Here is a 24,458-nt window from a genome sequence, read left to right on the forward strand (position 1 = left end):
TTATTAGTCAAAGTTTCAACACTGAATGGAAATGATGACTGGAACAAAGCTATTCCTGATTAAAGGATTGTATTGCAGTCATGTTTCCTGTATTTTTCTACAAGTAGCTCATAATATGAAAACAATAAGGTAATTACAATAAAATAAGAATATTAAAAAAAGCTTCTCTTGGAACAGAATGACTGCTTGTTTATATTATTTAAGTCTTTCACTGAAACCAGAGATCCATCTGTCAGGCTTCCAAAAGGAAAAAAATCCACAAAAAAACCACAACCCAAAAAACCCCCTACAACCCAAAAAACCCTCTGGCATGCTGATCATTAAAGTGTATTGATTTTTCAGTGTCAGGGCTTCACTTTCTGGAGGTACAACCAGATCAGAAAGCAAAGAAAGAGGAGGTGAGGTTCCACTGGAGAAAAGCTGGATTTTTTTGGGGGGGTGTTCTCGAAAACTAGCTGCTGCTGCTGAATTTAAACTGCTCAGTATCCCTGTTCCTGATGGAAAGGCACCTGATGAAATGATACCACTTCACGTTTTGTATTCCTGCAGGATAACTTTTTCTGTGGCGTTGTGCTTTACATAGTGACAGGAAAACAAAGCCCTTTGACTTCGTGAAAACCCTGAGGATTTAGGTACTGAGCTGAGAGTCTGCAAACCTGAAAACACTGACAGGCTTTCTGCTGTTTTTACAGTACTCGGATCATGAACATAAAATTAAGTCTTTGCTCTTAGTTTTCCATTTTGGGAGGAACAAGCCCTTACTTTCCATGCAAATACAGTTAACATAAGTGAATAGTAATGACAAGTTTTACCTGCAAGCTAAGAGTTGGAAACAACATCCAAGTAAATATTTAAAGGGAAGGAAGATGGAAAAGACAGCAGTCAAATTCCCTGTTGCCACTTAACATGAGAGTAAACTCTCCTATGGCTTTATATGCACCTCACTGTCATATAACTGCCTCTCAGAGAAAAGAATGAGTTTATCCGATGAGAGTTTTTCTGTTTTACCTTTTCTGTAAATGAGGCTGTGTAACTGTAGAAAATAACCCATTATTACTAAATCTGATTTTATGATTATTCAGCTTTATTGTCCAAATGCAGACACGCAAAAATACATACAGATAAGCAGAGAGAAATTCGTTATGCAATGCAGTAAGGCGTTTTTAAATTTGGTTTTAAAACCATGAGACAAAAATGTAAAATATTTTAATGTAAATATCACATTTCCCAAGCTCTTGTTCTGAGTGTCATCGCAATTCCTATTTTGACTCGTGCAGTGATTGATCTGGTTTCACTGTGCTATGTATCACTGTCTCATTCAATTAACTTCAACTGAAAATTTAAAGCCTCAAGACAATGTGAGAAAAAGGAGATCGCATGGCCTGAAAGAAGGCCAAGGCTTCCTTTATTACTACAGCTCAGCTAATTCCCTTTAAAATGTGCCTTCACTGAAGCCAGCGCCGAGTGCCAGTTTTTGCGCTCTCTTACACCAGAATAAAACTGAGATCAAGTCCTCAGTAAAACACCTGTGATGGAATTGTGCCCAGCTCTGCTCGCTGCAGCAGAGACAAGGCTTTACCTCTAAAAATAAACAGACTTGATCTAAGCACACAACAGTTTTACTGTGTCTGAAAAGCAGCCAGGGTTACGTTCACAATCAGCACGACCGCTTGGAAGATGATTTGTTACATCAGAGCTCCCATAAGCAAAGAGCACAGACCCAGCTTGGTGGAGGCTCTGGCTTGCGTGTTCGGTCTTGTACTCTTTTGCTCGAGAAGTTTTGTCAGGAAGGATTTCAAGAGTCTAGGGGCCAAAGTTTCCTGCAAACCCTGCTTGTGTTTTATTTTCCTTATTTCCTTGTTAAAACCATTGCCTTTCAGCTTTAACTTATCCCATTAAAAGAAAAACTAATAAACATAGCTACTTAATTAGACAACGTTAGCTTGCAGTTTTCTGTTTTCACCAATATCATGGAATCACAGAATAGTTTGGGTTGGAAGGGACTCTTAAAGGTCATCTAGTCCAATCCCCCTGCAATGAGCAGGGCCATCTTCAACTAGACCAGGTTGCTCAAAGCCCCATCCAACCTGACCTTGAATGTTTCCAGGGATGGGGCATCGACCACCTCTCTGGGCAACCTGTGCCAGTGTTTCACCACTCATCATAAAAAAGTACTTCCTTGCATCTAGTCTGAATCTACCCTCTTTTAGTTTAAAACCATTATTCCTTGTCCTATCACAACAGGCCCTGCTAAAAAGTTATATCTCAGTAACGTATACATCAAAGTTTATCTTATGAAATAGTCTCCCCTTTTGTGCACTTTTTGGAGCATTTTTCATAGCAATTTTTAATGAGGGTTCACGTAGCACATCTCAGTAGTAACGTCAGCCCCACAGCATATATAGGTAGCTGCTGCAGCTCATTGCTTGGAGGACAGCCTCGTTAGAGTGTTTGTTGCAAACAGGCAGGAGACCGCATGCATCGCTCACTAGGCAGTTCTTCTACCATCACCCTTATCCCCCACTCCCTAGTGTTCTCCTGCATTTGCCACCGGGCCTGGGGACGTTGTGTCTTAACCCAGATGCAACACTGGAGAGCAGTTTCTGTGACTTCAGCCGAGCTATTCCTTGTGCACACCGTTAAGAAAAGTAGTAAGATCTCACTAAATCAGAGCTGTAGAGCCTGTAAACGTGCACCTTGCTGGTGCAAAATTCAATGCACAGTTCAGCTAAGCTCAGAACAAACCCCAGGAGGAGTCACCGTAATAAGCACTGTGTCTGCTGCGCACTGCTCTGTAAGTACTTCTGGCAATCCATGAGGCAGAGAGCACTGGCTTGATTTCTTTGCGAAGGGCACTGTTTGTTATAATATCTATAGTAACAGGGAAAAACCCAGTGTAATTATAAAGCAAGAGACTCCTATCTCCACGTAAATGTGAGGAGATTGAAGATAAAACGTATCAACGAGGAAAGCCCAAGCCTAACAAGGAACACAGTAAACATCTTCAGGAATTTAAGAGGAGCCGTAATGTGTCGTCACACAGTTTTCATTTTTTCTTTCCACTGTTCTTAGAAAAGCAAAGTTGTGGAGCAGTTAGGGTACCAAGGGAATAGAAGAATGCCAGTGAATTTGGTTCCTGATCTAAATTTGTTTTAATGCAGCATGAACAGACTGCTTTCCACTCTTGGGTCAGCAGTCTTTTGCAAAAAGACAGTATTGTTTGCAAAGAACCACAGGAAAAGGCAAAAGCAACCAATAGGCTGAAACACACGTATAACTAAATGCCATTTAAAATAAGAGGCATAATGTTTTTTTCCCCTAGCATGTTTTCCTATGCAAATTCCTTCCCTGTTCAGAAAGCTCCATTTTACTAAAACCATGTTGAGGGGGAAGGGGAGGGGGAAGAACGACTCGAGGAAAGGGCAGATTCTGCGCGGCACTGAGCCCCTGCACATCCGATGGACGTCGGCAGGCTGTGAGTGCCGGGCATCCTTAGGGTAAGGTCTTATCTTGGGATTCCACTGTACTTCACTGTGCTCCAGGCGTCAATGCAGGCTGCACCATCAATAAAACCTGAGCACAGCCTTCGCTTTTCCGCCAGGAACCAGGGGCGTTAGAACAGCGGCTTTATCTTATCGGTTTGATAATCTTTAATTTGACCAGCTTCCAAAGGGTTAAGGCAAATGAACTCGGAGCAGCAATAAACATTAGGGCAATAATAACAGTAATGGCGCTTCTCTCCCTCCTCCTCCTCTTCCCCTCCCTCTCCTGTGCCTTTTCCACTTCACTGCTGCCTATCAGCCCAAGCCGAAGCCGAAGCCAGACCTCTCTTTCAATATCAGGGGGTGATAAGAGACGCGAAGAAAACAGCAAGCTGTCTGGTCTGCTCAGGAAGTCGGGGACGGGCGGTATTGTCCATCAGCGGGGCCACGCGGCGGCCGGAGGCCGGGAACAATGCTCCGCTCCGGGGAAATGGGTTCACTCAGCGCCGGCCCTGGCAGCCCCACCGACACCGCAGATAAAAACGGCGAAGCAGGGAGAGCCGGCCCAGGGTACCTCGGGACCCTCGTCGCCGGACCCTAATCGCTTTGACGAAGGTGGTACCCCGGTTAATTGACGCGAGGCCGCAGCTTGCCCGTCGCTGGGAGGAGAACATGTGCAGACCTCAGCCACGGTGCAAGCGCCAGCGGAGCTGCAGGCACAAGAGCCCCTCGCGGGGCTGAGCATTACTCAGATCTGTCCATTTGCCAAGTGAAGCCTGAGAAAACGTCTTGGCCAGTGCCGTCCCTCGAGCCAGATAAAATTCCTCCCGAATTACAGCCCGATATCCCTGAAGCCAGTGCTGAATTTCACTCGCTTTGGATCCGGAGCTGAGCTCGCTCATCAGGAGCCGTCCCGCAGAGGAATCGGCGTAGCGCCGCGCCAGGGCATCCCGCAGCAAGTTGGGCCACGGGTGCTTTTCAGGATCCCACGCGTGAGGCAGGCCGAAGGGTGTTCCCCCACAGCAGGGAAAGCCCCACTGCTGCAAACAGCAAAATTCCTGCAGCTGGCTGCGGTGAGGTGGGTGCTTCCCTCCCTCTCAGTTTGCCCCGAGGCCCAATTCTGCGCTCCTGGGAAGACCTGGAAGGTGTTCCCCAGCTTGGATGCAAGTGTAATTGTAACCTCAGCTCATGGCTCTGCAAAACGCCAAACAGGCTTCCGAATGGCGAGATCGTTTCTAGTTTACAGGAATGCCTCTGCTGAAAAAGCAGGGAACTTCTGGAGGAGAGGAAAAAGATCAAACCCACTCCATTTGCCATGTACAGACCATAATTATGATAGCTCAGGTGTTAGCGCTGGACATGTAACCACTCACTTTCTGATATGGCATACCTAGTCATCCAACCGCACACATCACGGCTAAAAATCTTTAGCACGTTTGCTAAAATGCAAACTAATACTTAAATGCTATATGTTATTATGAACCAGACTAAGCTTTTCCAACTCTTCTAACAAAATGGAATTGCTCTTCGTGAATGCTGGTTGAAGGTGGTACCACTCCCATTGGCTGTCACTGCCCTGTAGCCTGGCTGCTGATAGGAAATGATGTGTGAGCCGACCCTTGCATGCTTCAAGCTAACCTGTGCATAAAGAGGTGTCTGAATAATCTGGATTTTGCACCACATGGGTTGGAAGCATTTGTGCCTTTCCTCTTTGCAGCAGAGGTTTTGTGGAGGTTGTATGCAAGCACATTTCTTCAGGCTCCCTGGCCAGCTGGTAGAGAGGATGCCCGTGTGTCACCTTCACATCACTAAAACCCAAGATCTTGGGAGGGATGAACCTCTTTCATACAGGTGGAGATCAGCTGCAGTATAGGAAAACAACAGGTTCCTTCTTTTTTCACTGGTACCTCCAAGTCCTGCTTTTGTTCACTCGTAAATGTGTTTGCTTCTTGCTTCACCACGGCCTGTTCTCTACTCCGACAACAATTTTGGGGAGGGGAAGAATAAGATAATCATGTTTTCATCGTACATGGGTTTATTGCCACACAGTATGTATTATTTAGGCAAGGGCATGGTACCTTTTAAAATTATTAAATGCAATTCTCACGATTTTTTTAAACCACTCATGATTTTTCTCATTGCTCCCTACTCTTCACATTTTCTGCAAACATCAGGAAATCACTCTGTGAAGCTGTTTGATTTCAGTGGGGTTTATTGTGCAGTAATGGCTGCATTTCTTACTGGAATCGGAATATGGCCCCTAGGTTTAGCTGTCTTCACTGACTGACATGTCAAGATGAATAGGAAAACTGATAACCCCAGAAATCCATGCTGCAAGGCTACCTAGTTTCTTCTCTTCTTCCACTAAAAAATACTTCATTTATAACAACTTATATTGGAAATGTTAATATAGTCAAATACCCCATGATAAGCAACAAAACAATAAACATTACGACAGTGATCTTGTATTCTACCTATAGATATTTATCTACCTTCAGAGCATGAAGCAGCAATTTGATGAATGCAGGTCTATGATTAGTGGGATATTACTACTCCATAGGATGAATTCTTTATTTTGTACCGGATGCATTGCTTCTGGTGATTTTACTACCTCTATGGATATTCACATCTCTGAAAAAATGAAGGCACTTATTATGTTAACATCAGAATGATAATAAATTTTTTTTTGGAAGGGTGTGCTGTTATATTTGCCCTAATAAAAATATTAATTTACTCAAAATGTCATTTTTCATCTAAAGAGCATGTCATCGGAAAATTCTAACCACCTGTAACAGAAACAGCTGTCTTTGCTCTGTGTTCAGTGCACATCTCACTTCTCTGAAGGCTTGGCTGTGACTCAGGTTGGGCAGGAGAGATGACACTCCCTTCCTTACCTGTTATATTGATCCATGAACCTCTGTCTCCCTGAAGCTTGTGGTAAGACTGGGGGGGAAATGGACAGAGAGGGGATGGATACTTCTCTCTTCCTGTCTTCCTCCCTGCTATGGATTAACTAGTACAACAGAGTTATCATGGAGGATGGCTAGTCATTTCTCATTGTTTGAAAAACAGTTGTAAAATACTCCCTCCCTGCAGTACGGGGGATGAAGAAGGGAGCTGCCACTTCTCTGGACAAAGCAGTTACGTACTGCCTTTTACTGCTGGCTGTTTTTTTAGAAGCAGCCACCCTCTACATGGTCATAAACCTGATCTGATTTATGGGATGCATCACCTCTCCCCCACCCCCGCATTCCAATTTCTCACTAAAGCCCCCATCTGATTTGAAAACCCTTTTCAAGACACAATATACAGAAAGAATTTAAGCTGTGAAAGGCTTAAAGGGAGCTCATGAGCTGAGGCTTTGTTACGCAAGGAAAAAAAAAAACATTTCAAACACAGTATATGGAGGGGACTCAGGATGGGATACCATAGGGCTCCTGTCTGCAAAAGTGAAGCTATCCTTGCCTGAACACCTCTAATTACAAAGCAAGCAATGGTCCACAAAAGGGTTAAAATAAAACAAGGTAGGATAATTTCTGATTCTGAGTACGTCCCAAATGTATTCTCCAGCGTGCCTGATAGAGAAGGAAGTCCAAGCAGTGGCCTTTCACATGACATCATAAAAGCCTAATTTATCACCAGCCACCAAACATCTAGAAAATCATAACATCCTTTCAGGAAAACCATGTGCAAAATAATCAGATCTACTTTGATGAAAGCTTTAGTGCTTGAGTCCAAGTAGGACACTACAAAGAATAACCCTTTGCAGGTACTGGCATACAACAAAGCAGGTCACATTTAATGTTTCAAACTCACGCTTTATCCATTAAAAGGCTTATGCATTTCCTGCCCATAAACAAACTTACTTCTATTCTGCATGTGTGTTCAACCAAGACTGCTAAGATAAAACACTGGTCACTGGTAAGTCCAGGCAAGGTAGCCAGCTGAATATTTCCTTTACAGATGAAAAGCATGCTATTGCTTCAAATAAGGGCACTGTGCTCCCGGCTCTCTTGTCTCACCATCCCTTGCAAATGTGTTAGGGATGTGGACTGAGTATTGCCACAGCATCTCACAGCTGTTGAAAGGATGAAGCCCTCCCAGCACACTCAGCATCATGGCTACACCGAACCAAGGGGTGTATTCCACCTGACAACCTCCAAAACACTGCAAAAGACACTCCCCTCTGTCTGTCCAAGGCTCTCACTGTTCTGGCTCTTCTGCATCATCATTTTTTGCTGGCCAGTGTAACCTGACTGTCTTGATGGAAAAATACTGCTCAGCAAGCAGCATATCTCCGTAAAATCAATTGGTTTCATGTTTGCAAACGAAATCAAACAGGTCCACTTTTCGTGTTGATTAGGTAGACAAAACAGACTGCAAAGCAATTAATGAATGGCTACAAATATCAGCTACATGGCATTCAAGATTTTTTTTGTAATGTAAATTGGTTGGTGTGTATTTAAAGACGCACAGATTCCAATAGCCATTCAGTTCACCGATCCTGCTGCTTAATAATCTGACCCTTAGGCTCCTGCTGGTCAATGGCCACAGGTTCTTCTGGTCTGACTGGAAAAATAACCGGATTTTCCACACCATTCTTGGTAGTTTGTTGTTGCATGTTCTCTGATCTTGGTTAATTAAAATAACTTCCTATTACATTTCCTGCACAGGAAAGCCCGGAAAAAAAAACCACCATAGTTTTTCCTATTCTATCTTTCACTTTCTCTCAGAGCAGACATCCAACCCACCACAAAATCTTCCAAGAAATCAATAAAATTAATACAACTATTTTATTTTCTTTTAAAGATCAGTATTTTGTTCTCTTCCATCCTTCCCCTTCCTTGGTATTTAATTTCTCTCACTTTCCTTGTTGTTTAAATCTTTCCCATGTTTTGGCTAATTTATTTTCCTGTAAAATCCCATTTACCTCTTTTTATTGTCAGTCATTTTTCTTTCCTAATTTAATGTCTCTCCCAATCTTTTTCACTCAAGCTCCTCCCGTTTATCTTTTGAGCATCATTCTGTTCCTCACAAACATAATCTTAAACCTGGCCTTACTTCCCCATCTATCCTTCAGCCTCAAAATACATCACCTCACACTGAAATTTTGTTCTCATTTCTGCTCTAGTGATCCTCTCACCTGAATATTTTTCCATTTTTTTCCCAGGTATTCTCTATGTATCTCTCAGACTTGGTCCTTTTTCTTTTCCAGTGGTACTCCATTACATCACAGAAGTGCCAGCTTTCTTTTCACTCTGGTTCTGAATTTTGTGTAGAATATTGCAGGGCTTGGGAGACAATTTGTATTACCACTAACACAGCAGAGGTTTGCTGACAGGGCTGAAACTATGTTGGAATAAGTTTTAAAAAAGCAAAAAGGTCTTCTAAAGCTTACAGTGCCAGTTTCAGTAGGGGTAAAAAGCAGATTCATTTACTGCTATTACTGTTCACAGTAGCTGCCTATAAAATTCCACGGATTTGGCAGTGCGTTCACCATATATACTTTAAAAGCGTGCATAATATGCTCTGTTTCTTTCCAAAGCATCACCAATGCAAATACCACTTCTTGAAATCTGTCCTCTCAATGACCTTCTTCTCTTAAACACTTTCAATTAAACAAGAAAGGAATTTTTGATCTGTTACCAAAAAATTCTTCATTATTTCACCCTGCAGCAGTCAAATATGAAAGAGCATTACAGAAGGAAAACAGCTAGCATTTTCTAATGGTCCTGCCCTACTTACCAAACCTCCTTTAGTTCCAGAATTAAAAAGCAAGCAAACTACTCAGACATATACACAGCAGTAGGCGTGGGCTCAGAATACTCCAATGCTTTCACCTGCATAATGTTTAAAATGCAAGATGCCTCATCCATCACTTGATTCCTTTACAAGGAAAGTGTCTCTTGAGACCATTCACACAGGAATCTTCTATTGCCAAGTTTCGATATGAAAGACAGAGCTGTTCCTCAGACAAGCAATCCTATTTTTCATTCACGTTTTGGCAGGGCAGAGATGCCAGGTAAGGGTCTCATCATGCGTTGCACGAACACAGAAATGGCAGACCTTTCTCTGAATATCCATCAAAGTCAAATATCACCTCCTGGAATATTCCGTTAGAATTCATCTACAGCTTGCATCTCTTTTCCAGTGCAGGTCACCAATAAACCTTATGGCTTGGTTGACTTTGTTTGATGTATTCCAATGCAATGGGCAATATGTATGAACACATAAAGCCTTGAATGACAGAACTGTCATGTATCTACCACGAGTCTAAAAAGCAGCTGAAGAAAGCTAGATAAACATCTTGGCAGCTTCATTCCACTTGTAACCTGAGCAAGACTTCAACTAGATTTAATACCATTTAGGCAAAATAGAACTGCTTCACAGCAGCGCTACAATGACTATGAAGGACCACCAGAGAAGAAAGATACAGATTTTATATAATTAAGCAATAGTAATGACATTACAATGGCAAGAAAGCACTGTCTTTGCCATTTTACAAAGCTGGGAGGCGGGACGATTTAGGGACTTGACCAACACCTTGGAATACGAGGGAGGAGCAAGAAGAGAACCCAGGCTGTATCCCACCACTTCCCTCTGATATATAGCTCGCTACAGATAAAACAGCCGAAGCATTCACATCACAGTGCATCTGGCATCATTTGCCCTGAATAAGTCCTTGCCATTGATTTGTAGTGAGCAGCCCCTCAGTAGAAAACTGCTCCAAGGATGAGTGGACATACAGCACCTTGATGCAGCCGGTGACTTATTTAACCACATATTTCTTGTTTGTCTAAAGTTTCACTTCTATTTCTGCCCCTGGATTTTCTTTTATTGCTTCTTTGACACAAAAATCAAGTTCTCACCCTAGTATTATTAAAAAATTATCATCGCTTGCTCAACTTTTTGCCCTCCAGGCCCCTGTTATTGACTTGGGAGTAACAGAACTCATGAGTTTATTGGTTTGTATTCTGTGCACTAAAGACTTAATTTTAATCTGTTCAAAGATTTTCTCTACATATAAAAGATCAGAGCAAAAACTTAACATGTAAAAAAGTTGAGATTTGTATAATCACAGGATCCCAGAAGTTTCTGCTTTATGAAAACAAAACAAAACAAAAGGATAATATGATATTAATTACAGGACTGCAAAGGTTGGCAATACAGAACAAACAAAAATGTATTTCACTTCACTGTTGTTCAGGCTGGGATTCACTCTGTCATTTGCAAGGAAGGACCCTGCAGTGCACTGATGCTGCAGCATACAGTAGAATGATTTCCTTTTCCCCTGATTTAATTTTCACTCCAAAAGACATCAGACTTCATCAAAACTTTTTAGAAGGGCGTAGTCCCATGCATTTTTTTTTAAAAAAAAGGAAACGTAAAAGCATTCAAACTTATCACAAAAGCTGCTCAACACTTTATAAACTTTTGCCAAGGTATCCAGAAATTAATAATTAAACCTCCACTTACTAGTAGAAAAGTATCAGAAAAGACTTCACGTTCTGATGATGTACTACTACCTGTTCAACAGTGCTACCCACAATGTCTCACTGTAGTAGCACAGCTGAAGCATGAAACAACCAAAAGCTTTAGTAACCAGAAAAACCCAAAGCAAAATGATACTACAGCTTCTAAATGAGCTTCACAATACACTAGCACACAATATATGGCGGAACTGCTATTTCTGTGGTACTGAGGTTTGATTTGAAAATATAAAGACTGAAATTGTTCACTGATATAAAAAAAAACCCAACCCATGTTAATCTAGGTGGGCTGTCTGTCAGTTTACACTAAGACAACCCAAATAAACCAATTGTATCTTTTTAGACTAAAACAGTATATATTTTAATAGCATATAGTGCAGTAAAGTCCCATGAGCTTACTGTTCCACACAGGCAGTGAACTGAGAGAGCTCTGACTTTTCATAGCATCTTTTGGCATCATTTATATTTAAATAATAACAGTCAGAATCATTTTCATCAACATGAAAAAGAAGTTCAGATCTAATCAAGAGACAGCACTGTCTCCTGACACTGCCTGCTCTATGCTTGCTTGAGCACGTAGGCAGCAGCTGGCACTTCCACGGCTTGATCATTACTATTGCTCTTCAAATTATGCCTGTCACAGAGGTTAGGAAAACATGAGTAATAAAACATAAACAGCGTCATAAAATAATAGTAAGAAAAAAATTAATAATCATCCAAAAGAGTGTTTGGGGCACCTCCCTAAACCACCTTGGATTTCTGCCCCTTCTGCTCAGACAGTTTTCCTCTGTGTACTTTTTAATTATTTCCTTCATGAGTCCTTTAAGGCAAAGAAGTTTGTAGAGGCCCGAAAAACCCATGTATTAGAACTGATGAGAACAGTGATATGCAAAAAAGAGAAATGCCAATTAAGTGTTCTCTGAACTACTGCAGGCTCATTTTGAATTGCTTATGGCAAAGACTTACGCCTCACTATGACACTGCTAGTTCAAGATGCCTGCATTTTAAATGCAAAATTTCAGAAGCAGCTTGCTGCTTATTTGAACCATACACTACAGCTGGTCACTGGGTGCAGTATCTCTCTTCTGGCCCAGGAGCTCATTATACCAAGTTCAGTATTTAAACCATATGCAGGTCAATGCAGAAATTCTTCAGTCCTGCAGCCCCAGCAGTACATGCAAGTGTACGCCTCTTTTTGCTCAAATAGTCAACAACCAAACTCATTCCTAGCTCAGTTCTCTTACAAAAACAGCATAAAACAACACAGGAATAAAGACTGAGACTTTGGACCATGTTATTAACAATCCTAAGCAGGTTCTCGCCGCCTATTTTTGTGCACATGGTTACTGGAACTGAGCATGCAATTCTGGTAATTGCATACAAAAATGACCAGCTTCATGAGTAACGGGACATTTTCCATCTCCAATTATTATTGTGTAGGACCTGTGTGAAATGTGTGATCCTTTATGTTAGCGGACATGCAAATATTAGGTAAAAAGAGCTTCGTTTTCAACTGCTTTACATCCAGAGTAGTTATTCACGTATCTAACCAAAAGGTGCAACCAACTCGATTTACTCCTACTTGGTCCGTGTTTTGCATGGGTATGAATTAGACAAAGTACAATGTAGGGAAGACTCGTGCCTGTCTATGTAAGAAGAAAAGTAAGTGCAGCAACATACATAATATTTAACACTTTCAAATGAGCACATTAAAAGCACATTTAGAGAGGGTTCTTGATCTCACTGGGTAATTTTTGCTCAGGTGTGTGCCTTAAGTTATGTATTTTCATACAAACTTCAGCACCTCTCTGAAATAAAGCTCTTCTTCCCACAAATCTAAGTGCTTCGCTTTCTATATTCAAGATTGAAATTGTTCAGTTAACCGCATCGGAGGTGCTAACTAGTGTACTAAAAGTACGTCAGCAATTCAATACACCTGCTTAAGCTATCTAACAGAATACTTTGGTGGGGAATTCCCATTTCTGGGGAGGAGGGACTTGCACGTTGTCATGCAAACTCCCACTGAAATCAACAGGAGCCTGGCCAAGCAGTGACTGAGTGGGCTAAATACAGCCAAGCTTTGTAATGTTCATCATCACTGCTGGTAGCATCCCACCAGGCGAAACTCACAAATTTAACAGTAGGAAGAAATGAAGTGTCTGCATCTGCCATTATTCCTGCTCTTTATATATCTCCTTGATTTAGTCCTTTCCACTAGCTTGACGTAAAGACCACTAAACTCAGCAGCAGATTCTCTCCTTACCTTCAGGGTTTGCTTTAAGATCTTTTTTCTTGGCATCAACAGGTAACATAGGATGCGTATCCAGCTTGGTTCCTCCTTGGACCGTGTGTCCTTGGACATTCTCGGTATCTCCAATTCGTGATTCTTTTAATCTTCCCTTTGATGTTTTTCTACTACACTTTTTTTCCTTTTTCACCATTACCTTCCTCCCCACCTCCTTAAAGGCTCCACCCCTTGCCTTCCTATTCCCCAGCTGAGTGCAATCCCCATCTTCTGCTTTCCTAAGGCTTTTCTACCTTTCACATGTATGAATATATACACTTCAATTTTTGGTCACATCTCTGGAGAGGGTGTTCAATTAAGTTGGCTCCCTCCACTAATCAGCTTTCCAGCAGAGTTTGCTTGCCAAGACTGGGGCAAATTATACTAAGTTTCATTAATTAAGATATAATAAACTCCACTTACTATTTACCAATGTGCCATATGTGTGTGTGGGGTGTGTGTATGAAACCAGGAGACCCTGTGGCTGGTTTATGGACCCAAAGTCTTTCCAGGAAGGTCACAGTTCTCCAAGATATCTCCGCACATTAAGTTTTGCACTTGGATTTCGAATTTAGCTGAAAGATGTGTAAAAACACATGCAGTCAGACAGCTCCTTGGCTATACATCTAAGGAAGCTCAAAGCATAAGATATTACTTCCAAAGTCAATTGTAACTTATGCTCACTAAATTGGCTCCAGATCCACCCTTTTCAGACAGTAGTATAGGAATAATTTATTCTTTTGGTGAAAAGCACCCATTTTAGCTAAACCACACCCCCAGCTGGGAGTCTCACCAGCAGAAGTGCCAAAGGCAGAGGGATTCAGAGGCGCACAGGGCTATTGGAGGCCAGCGGAACAGGGGTGAATAAAGCACAGTATGTAATAGTGTCTGTCAGCACGCTGAAACGTATAACCTCTCCCTAATGTAGGGGGTCAGCAACACAAATCCAAGAGGAAAATTTGTTCCTGTGGTTCAATCATCACGTTAGACGAAGAGGTTTCCTTGCTTTTAAAATCCACGCAATTTATACCAGAAGCCTTACGGATAGTGGTGAAACCATTGCAGCTTTCTGGGGACCTAATGTTTTGATCTATGCCCTCAATGTATATCTTGTTTTCTCCCATCAAGAAAATGCTGTACCTAAATATGGCAGGAGAGGTTTGAAAGCTGTAATTTTAGACATCTAACCCAGATACCAAGTTAAGAGCTTAACCAACGCAGAGATATAAAATCTACATAAACTAGGAACTTTTCTCTCACTAATTACACTGGAAACATGAGTTAAATGACTTACATGAATTCCAATGGCCCCTTCCAATGGCAGCAGTGACTTGAAGCAATTTGCTCCACCAGAGAGTTAACTTCCCCATGAGAGATTGCTTCACTAGCTATCTCCAGAAACACTGACCCACATACCTTGCAAAGGCTTTTCTTTCCCCAGGTGAACTCCTGCTTCACCAGCTATCCAACAAGAACCTCCTCATACGAAATCTTTAATAGCAGCAGCTGCTGAAGGAAAGGGAACTGCAGAAACACACTTGTTGCCAAACTGTGCATTTAAATGGAAGGAGGAGAAACAGATGGGGAAATCACTCTTCAGACAGTGTTTACTAGCACAATCAGCACCTGAGGCAGCACTTATTCAGGTGCTGAAATTACAGAGGTAAGTTTTATGATGAGAAATCTATTCCTCATATGACAGCTATATTTCTCATCATGGATCATAAAAAGCAGATGATCCAACAGATAACTACTTGATTGTAATGTGCACCACAATAAACCCGTCAACTTTCTGTTTTGTTTTACGACCCTGGTTACAGCTGGAATGCTTTCAAGAAGGATGCTGATGTTCGCTTTGGGTACAAACTGACTCAGGGCACTTCTGGATTGCTACTTATGCAGTAGTAGATAACAAGAATAATGAGAAATGATAGCAGAATTACCTCCAATTTTGCTACCGGGAAGATCACTATATTACCACCAATATAACGTTATTGAATATTTTTCTTGGATGGGACCATAAAGAAGATTCTTAATTGTCTAACACCTTTCTCTTCCTTTTCAGTCAAACAAACTATTCCTTTCAGTCCTCTGTTTCCTCTTACATTACAGATCTTTTCCACAGCTACGAATTCAATAATAGTAATGATAGTAATAAAACAAGTATTTGTACTAACACACACAGTTCCATATTTCTATAACAACAACAGTAATTTCTTATCTTTACATAGTATTTGTTGTCAGGTCATTTCTAATTCTTGTCTTCTCAGAGGTAGACAAAAAGGTGAAACTACTTTTCCAAGGTTGCAGAGCAAGCCTCAAGTAAAATTCCTGATTTATCTGAGAGTATGTATTGGAAATGCAAGCTTTGCTGTAATTCAACACCCCAAAGAGACACGTTACCAAAAGCAATTTTTAAAAAGAATTAAAGATCTGCTCTTGAAGATTGTTGTGATCTCAGCAGAGCACTAAAATTGGAAAAAAGTTGTCCTTACTGATGTGCAGTCTGCCTCTTTGCTTGGCAAGGTTACAACCCCATTAAACAAAACAAAACAAACTAACCCTCTGGTCTTGCACAACTCTGCTAGGAGGGCTTGCAAGTTCTCTGGACAATTGAGGTTGCTCTTAAATTGTGGGGTTGGTTCATCACATGTTGAAATCAACAACACTGAACCATAGCTCAATATTCAAATCAGTTCTGCATGGAGGAACAGCATTTTTGTAACCAGCCAGGACATTGAGTCACTTCATTCTTGACCTTAACCAAATGGTTAAAGCAATATATACTTCATATTGCCCTGCAAGAGCTCAGCTGTGCTTGGTATTAGCAAAGACTTTCACTCATTCCAAGTACCAGACTTCAGCCATTTTTTTTCTGACTGCATGATAAAATTCAGATGTTTTAAAAAGATCCTTCTTCCCTACATGTGCCCACCCAAGAAGCAGCAGCAGCAGGGTTTCTGCTAAAACCTGACAATGAAATTTGCCTTTGGAGAAAGACCAAGCATGGAAAACTTTACTGTAAACAACAATTGTTTCAGAAAATTATAAGTGCACCAGCCTGGGGTAGGGGAGTTATAAAGGAACATATTTTGCCAGCTCAAATTCAACAGACCTTATCAAGCTCCCACCTTCTTAATGCACCATGAATACAGACCCTTAAAGTCTCTTATTGTACAGTCCAGGCCTCCTCCCATGGACCTATGGTGGTCTGATCAGCCCTTCACCCTGAATCTCACCCTTCCTCCAAGCAGCAGCAGAGAACTTAACCTGCATCTGTAATCTTATTTCTGCCCCAATTGATGGGGAATCCAGACTGTTCCTCCATGAGGGTACTGAACTCATACACCCTGGACTGAGCACCAAACTCCCACGGTGTTTTGCTCAGTTACATAAATGCATTTTTCTTTTGCAATAGTTCCAGTAGAGACACAGCCAGCTCCTAAGGGGACTCTAAGTGGCAGATATCTGTCCCCAAAGCCAACTGTGCCTTTGTGTCTGCTAAATCACTGAGCTACTTGTGTTGAGTAGCTAGAAACAGAAATGAAGGGACTGAGCCCATCTTTTTGCTTGATATCTTACCCTACAGGTATGGGGGAACTGCATGGAGGAAGAGAAACAAAGATTAAATGATGGAGAAAAGTGCTGTGCTCTGGATCCACAAGGCAAAAATGGGCAGGAATAGGGACTGCACTTACCAAATAAATTGGATGTCTCTCTGTTGCGAGGTAGGTGTTCTCACTGAAGGTCCTACAGATGCTTATGTGTCATTAAGATGATGAAAGGAGCTTTAACACCTGCCTGGTTGTGTGCAAACAATGCCCCATCAAGACCTAGGTCATGCTACATGTAATAAAGTACTTATCGGATGGAAGAAAATGCACTGAGGGGGGGATGAAGTAGGGCCTCAATTGCAGAATGGAAAGGAGACAGCAAGCAATAAATCTTCCTTCCCCCTTTTCTGATTAAAGTTACTGTATTTAAACAAAGGGGTGTCACTAGAAACTGGGAGTTTAAACAAAGCAATAAATGTCTTACCTGTATCCACAGAAGGTAAGCAAGGAAGACAGAAGCTCCTGTGTTTTATAAGCAGAAATGCCTTTTGCCAGAGAATCAAACTGGGATTTGATGGTTGTTCTACAATGCTTCTAAGGAGCTAGCCTCCGTTTATCTGCTTATGTCTTTAATTGTTCATCCGATAAAAGTTTGGATACTCTCTGATGAACCCCAAGCAAATGGAAAGAAATATCTATCTTTTTTAAAATCAGGATATTACCTGATGCTGCTTGCAGCTGGGGAGGGCCCTGCACCTTTCTCTTAGTGCAACGTTCAGAATCTCTCTTTCTTGATAGTTAATTTCATTAACAAGACATACATTTCAGTATTGTGAGATTCTGCACTAGGGTTTACTACTATGCTTTCTCCTTAAAGGCCCTCTTCCCACCCCTGCAGCGATATCTCTCTGCCAAACCAGTCCAATGTTCTCCTCAGATTTTAATTGAGGCTAACTGGATCCATCTGCCGTGTGACTCAGGGGTTCCTCTGAACCATAGAGAAAAGTCCATTCCTATGCCAGATCTCAGAGATTTCAGCCCTGCTTTAAGAGAATGCTGTTTTCTGTTAAAATTTTATATAATGGAAGTTTAAATTTTAGCACAGCTGTTTGCACAACAGCAAAGAGCTGAATGAGACACTTGACACATCTCTGCCAAGTAGCCTAAAGTCAAAGCTAATGAACATGTGGCTGCTACTCTCTGCCTCATACACTGCTTGCTCTTATTCATGATGCTAAAGGTCAGTCCACATTTTTACAACTTACTGCACTTTTGTTAAGGCCTGGACCTGAAAGCCTGCTTTGGCTATCACAGAGATTTTTGCTATCCTTGTGCATTATGATGTGCAAATGCCTGCAAACAGAGATGAGGAATACTTATGCCAAGTAAGTGTTTAAAATAGGCACTAACGTGAGGAGGCATTTCTACTTTTCATTTGCTGGCAGCCAAAAAAGAAGGCAGCAGTTAATAAGTAGGACCTGTGAGTGGGTGAGTGTGTGTGGGGGGAACAATGCTTAAACAAATTGGAGCATATGATTACTTTTTCATTGGCAACTGAAGAATCACAGTATCCTTTTGACATAGCTTGGCCACTGACACATTTTTAACCAAGGCGTAAACACATAATATCATATTACTTTAACTGCTATTATAACATTGCATACAAGTAACTCCTGCTGATTTAACAGTTCTTGGAAAAAGTAGTATAGCATTTGTCTCCACGGAATAAAATTCTTCAAGATCCTGGCAATTAGTTGAATGAAGCAACAGAAGCAACAAAAATACTAAAAGTGCTAAATAACTAATGAGAACCAAACTTGAGCGGCTTCCCCTATGCCAAGAACCATAGAGACCTGATCTTGATTTTTGGCAGTTCTGCCTCTAACGGAGCTCCTAGTGGTTTATATTGGTCTAAAAATTAGGATCTGTTTCCGTGACTTCAGTTTTGTCATTCTTCCTAAAATACAGTTTGAAGCAGCAATGAATCCAAATAAATCATACGTTATGGGGGGTACCACTGAATAATTTACTAAACGTGTGAGAGGCATTTGGTACGTCCTGCTAAATGCCTTGGTCTGGACAAGTCATGGGTGAAGAATTTTCAAGTAACTGTCAAGTGCTGAACTCGAGATCTGTCTTCCATACTCTCCAAAAGGCTGAACTGCAATGACAAAGCATGATGGACCTCTCTAAATATTTAAGCAACAGAGAACAATGGTATGAGACAATACTGCAAGACAGTGTTGCATGCAAGGAGTGTTGCTGGCCTTGAAGTCACCTCTTGAAGCGTGGTAACACCCTAGGGTGTCTCCCTCCATTGCATCATTCCAATATGAACTGGAAAAAAAGAAACCCCAGACCTTTAAAGAAACCTATTTTCAGTGAGGAATTATTAGTAGATGGAAGCTGGTGGAGAAAGGACTTTGATTTCTGCAGCTTTAATTCCCACTTGAGTTCCATGTGTGTTCAAAAAGGTGGCATGTCCTGAAGGAAAGGCAATATATGTTAGGTAACTGCTCACCTTACGCACTTCAGCTTCCCAGTGAGCATGTCCCACTTCGGGGGCCAGCTGCAGACAACTCCCTGAAGCAAAGTGGACTTTCGTCACTTTTCCCCTGCATTGCTTGCATGGTCCTGTGGGTATCCGTGGCTCTGATCCACCATGAAGTTTACACTAGGACTAGTATAAACCCTAAGGTGAATCTAGCCAAGTATTTCAAATGTCTTAATTCCACTGAGCAAATATTTTCAGATATCATCCTAACTCAAAAGTTTTCCATGTTTGATTCCAAATGATTCTTTTTTATAACAGTGTTTATATTTGGCTACCTGCCGAATCAAACCAATGGGTTTCTGTGGAGCTAGGCTGGGAAGGAATTTGGCCTTTTCTCTTTAAAACATATTGTGCTTGAAAAGATGTGATATGTGATGCCAACTGGCTGTATTTTATCTTGAGTCGTTTCAGATAAATAGGGCCTGTTTTCTAGTAGGCTGAAGTACATCCATGGGACCACTGCTTCACGGAAAGTGGAAAAGAAATACTTCCCTTTCAACTGCAGCCATCTTACTGTGTTGAAACCCAGCCACTCTGAATGGCACTGTAATCAGAAACAGCAGACACACAGGTTTAAATTATATGTCAGATTTGAAATAGATGTGCATTGGATCACTTTGATGAAGAGAGCCACATTTCACCTACTAGCAACTGAGGATTGCATTCCCCATTCTTCTGCAAAGCCAACTCTGACCACGCCTTACACTTGCCGAAATCATTACCGAGAACACCTACTCTGCTAGTGTAATATTGCACATGAACCGGGAAGTAAACTGCTGCTTCATCGTGGGTGTCCACTGCTAAACACTTGGAAAGGCACACAGCATGAAGCCCCCATTGCTGTGAATAGCACTGTTATCTGATACAGCAAGACATGACACAACCAGTCATGGACAGGGAATAAATGTTTCATCAAACACCATAAGTAGACCTAATAAAAGTAAATACTGGGATGTCTGTTTAAGTATGATTTTTAAATCAGGCTCTTAAGAATGTGATGAGCTAGCTTTGTTTTGCTGATATGACTTGCTTCCAAGAGATGCAGGTCAACATTTTTGTCCAAAGTCAAATGCCTCCGGGGCTGGTGGATTTTCCTTTGTCACCTTCGTGCAAGCAGGTGTGTCTGACATTGTGCACTACAGAACCAGAGCTGAACACCCTGACTGTAACAGGTCAGGACGCTGGCTTGATTTCAAATACAAAGCTTGTTGGACTTTCAGGTATTTCAGATATATTGTAGACTGATCTTACATTTTCATGAGCTCCAGCAGTTAATTGGTGCACCAACTTCATTCCCTAAAACTGCTTCAAAATTGTATATAAAGATACCTCATGGTACAGATTGACTTTTTGAAGTCCTTAAAGTGGTTTAAATTGATATAATTTCTTGTTAGGTTTAAAAAAACCCCAACCCACAAACCAATAGGTCTTCCACATGAGTGAAAGAAGAAATACACCCTGTATCAGAGTCACACAAGGGTACAGTCATGCACAGAGATATAACCAAAGTAGTAAAATGATACAAACATGTTTTAGCATATTTTTGATTCACTTTTCACTGAACATCAGCTGCATAGATAATGAAAATAAATTGCCTGGCTTCAGTCTTAATTAGCTAACGAAGTATGCTATAGCGATAGCTGCTGGAGTGTGTGAAATATATATATTTTGTAGAGTATCAACAAGCCAAAAAGCCATAGCATCATGACAGAAAAAGATAACTAGGCAATACTTACACAGTAAGTGGTACCAAGAAAAGTTATGTTATTGACCTAAAGTTGTAATAGTTCAATACTGTTCTTTACAAGGGGGCCCTAGGCAGAGTTGAACTGTTACTTTTATTTGCAAATCTATGTAGAGCTGATAAAAAATAATTTCCCATAATAATTATTTTTATGAGTCTTCAATTGTAATTTGTAAATAAATAATAAATAAAAGCTTGTAACATATAGTTGTCTGTGGACTCTTGTCTATTAGCAATTAACGGATATAGACAGAGGCATTTCTATTTACAGCGAACGTGCTTGAAGAAAATGGACCTGAATTGTTTAATCATCTTTGGCATGAGAAAAAAAGATGGCCATGAATTCTAACATTTATTTGCAAACATGCAGGCAGTCCTGCATGACTATTATGTGTATGATGTCAGCATGCTTTTAAATTGTAAAAGATATGAATGACTTAGCGTATAAAATAACCCCAAGATGTCATTAGGAAGCTATGACTGTCATTCCCCCTTTAATTTTCCACGTAAACCACCAACAGCCAAAATGGTTCTGGAGCAGACGGCTATGAAAACAGAGTGGCAGTGGGAAAGCCCTCCTTTTGAACTCATGTGACATAAAAGATAATTATACTGGCTGCACTGTTGGGTTTTTTTAACTAGTTGCTTAGCATACAAATAGTGCAGCTGGGAAGGAGGCCTGCTGTCACCCTGGTAGGCAGACAGGTACATCGGCTGTAGAAAATACACAGTTCCTGGCCTGTCTGCTTGGATTAAGAAGGCTCATTGCATGTTGGGACCTGCACGGTCTTTGGGACATGCCTTTGTGCTAATGCCAAGGGTGGCAATATGCTCCATTTCATGTATAATATGATACAGCCCTTGGGCTTCCGGCAAGCTGCCAGGGCAGCCCACAGCTCTCTTATGAAGATAATACTACTGTGATATTCTACAGAAATCAATCAAAACGCTGCAGCCACTTTAGTGTCATCTGCAGCACGTGGGATTCCCTAACCTAGAATTCTTAAGTATGATTAAGATTTATGTATTTATTGTAGCCACATGCACAAAAGAGCTGGAGCGGTGTCAATAACTTCTCCTAACTGAAAGCTGAAAAAAACGAAAAGACGAATGCAAAGACTTGGAATTGGATTTTAAATATATTGTGCAACAGGTTAGTGGGACCACTTCCACCATTGACAAGAATCCAGTCCTGCAAATCTGTCTTGCTCACTACAGTTTTCTGGTAGTCCCCGTGTGATATTGGCAGGTTGATAACTTCTTTTTGCTTTTTCTCCGGGCAAAGCCATAAGTTTCTCTAATATCACAGTGGGTCGTCGTGGAAACTAGCATACTATAAAATGAGGATGGCAAATAACTCCATTTCCAAATGCTATGTTCAGCAGCCAGATATATTAGTGGATTTGGCAGCATTTGCCAACTCCTTTGCACATGAATAACTCTACTCACATGGTTTAAACAAATGAAACTAGGATAAATGAGATTAATTTGCCAATAGCAAATTACATTCTATTTAAAAATATGAATAAGCCTGTACCAAATCCACATGCTTTTGTATATTTCCCATATAATTTTCATGCACAGAAACACCACAGGAGTCTATCCAAGAGTACGGGCTGCAGTACGCTCAAGTAGCTGAAAATGAGAGGAGTGTCCTAGAGCAGGGGTACCTTTCCAAGAGCCTGGAGACCACAGACAGGCATGTCACAGGGACCTGGCCCAAGGAGAAAAAGCAACCATGAACATCTTGCACAGCTCATGACACTTTGGAGAGGAAAGAACTGTGTTAGAGCAGCCTTAGCCAACGTGCCCAGCTCAGACTGAGGAGAACATAAAGCTGGATTAACCTACCCTTGTAGATTTTGTTACATACCTAGCCATAGCTGGGGATACTGGTTACTCTACCCAGTGGAAGACAGGGTCTGCTGTAAACATGATGTGAAACCTGAACAGACTATTTCTCTTATTGTCTCCTTTGTCTATCACATATTCAAACTGGTTCTCCAAACTCCATTCTGTCCTCAATTATGGCATTCCTCAATTTGCTGTATAAAGTTAGTGTAAGTATGGCACTTCCGCTCTCACTGATGGACAGTGAAGATTTTTTGATTAATGTAACTTTTTACTTCAGTTCCACAAATACTCTGTTAAAAATGGTCCTACTCCCCTCCCTAAGATCTTCATATATCTTCCCTTTTAAGAAGTTGTGATCTCTCCTCATCTTCCCTTGGCTGTTTTTGTTTCCTTTGTTGCACACCTCCTCTCCTCTTGCTATATTCCCCTCTAAATCACCTCCATTTATCTACCCTTCTCCCTCATATGCCCTTCTTTTACCATCTATTCCATTCGTCCTACTGAGACTTTCAGACTTTTGCCGTTTCTTCCCTTCCCCATTTCACTGAAGGGTTTTTTCACTCCCCCTTATCCATTGGGACTTCTCCTCCCACCCTGGTTTTTGTCCCATCACCCTTATATAGCAAGACCATGTGCTAGTTACTCCCTCTCTCCCAGATACAAAGCCTTCAAGATGGGGCCTAATGCCAGTGGAGGTAGAGGGAGCACGAAGGCTGCCTTCTCTCCTTGCTCCTTCACCTGGGAAGAGACAGCTGGACCACGAAATAAGAAAAGGGTCAACAGGGTCTCCTTACTTGGAGGTGACGGCAAGGGTTAGACCATCCTTCCTGCAGATAGCTGCATGGGACCATTCACCATGGGACCAGTTGCAAGACCATCCATCACAAGCTCTGACTACAGAGAAGGGTAACCGAGAACACGACGACTCCCTCTAGTGATGAATCCTTCCACACCTTTCAGGACAGGCAAGACTTGGGGATGGATGGCGGCTTCCCTTGATAAAGTCAACTAACTTGGAGGCGGGACGGAAGCATCCTTCTCTTAAAAGAAAAATAGGCCCGTTTTAAAGGTTATCACTCATCACCAGGAAAATTACATGCTGGCTATTTAAAGACTTCTTGAAAAGCAATAAAAAACAAATAGCAGAAAAGTGATGTCATTTCTGACATTGTCAGTGTAGAAGCCCCCAATAGGAAGTATTATAAACCATTTCCCAATCTGCTTTTATACAGGCCTAGGAATTAAAAAGAAAACTTTAGTGTTTAATGCTTAAACCAAATGTTTAATTTTGAACATCCCCATAGAGTCACACTGCAGCGTGTAGGTTGCAGTTAAAAGCCCAGATTCCTTCATCTTCCTGACATTGAATCTACAGTATAACAAAAACATTTTGAAACTAATGTAGAAATAGTTCTAACTGGAGCATTAACATAATTTACTTCAGTCATGTTCATCAGGATCATTTATATCTTACACATGTGATGTGTAAATATTCA

At 41.3% G+C, this 24,458-nt stretch overlaps 1 protein-coding gene across 1 annotated transcript in view; it reads right to left on the minus strand.

Annotated features, from left to right (window-relative positions):
* The window catches only part of GMDS (GDP-mannose 4,6-dehydratase), a 429,715-nt gene that overhangs the window by 3,857 nt on the left and 401,400 nt on the right, over positions 1-24,458 (minus strand). The window lies entirely within an intron of this gene.

This window comes from Harpia harpyja, chromosome 1 (assembly GCF_026419915.1).
Source record: "Harpia harpyja isolate bHarHar1 chromosome 1, bHarHar1 primary haplotype, whole genome shotgun sequence".
Taxonomy (NCBI): Eukaryota; Metazoa; Chordata; class Aves; order Accipitriformes; family Accipitridae; genus Harpia; species Harpia harpyja.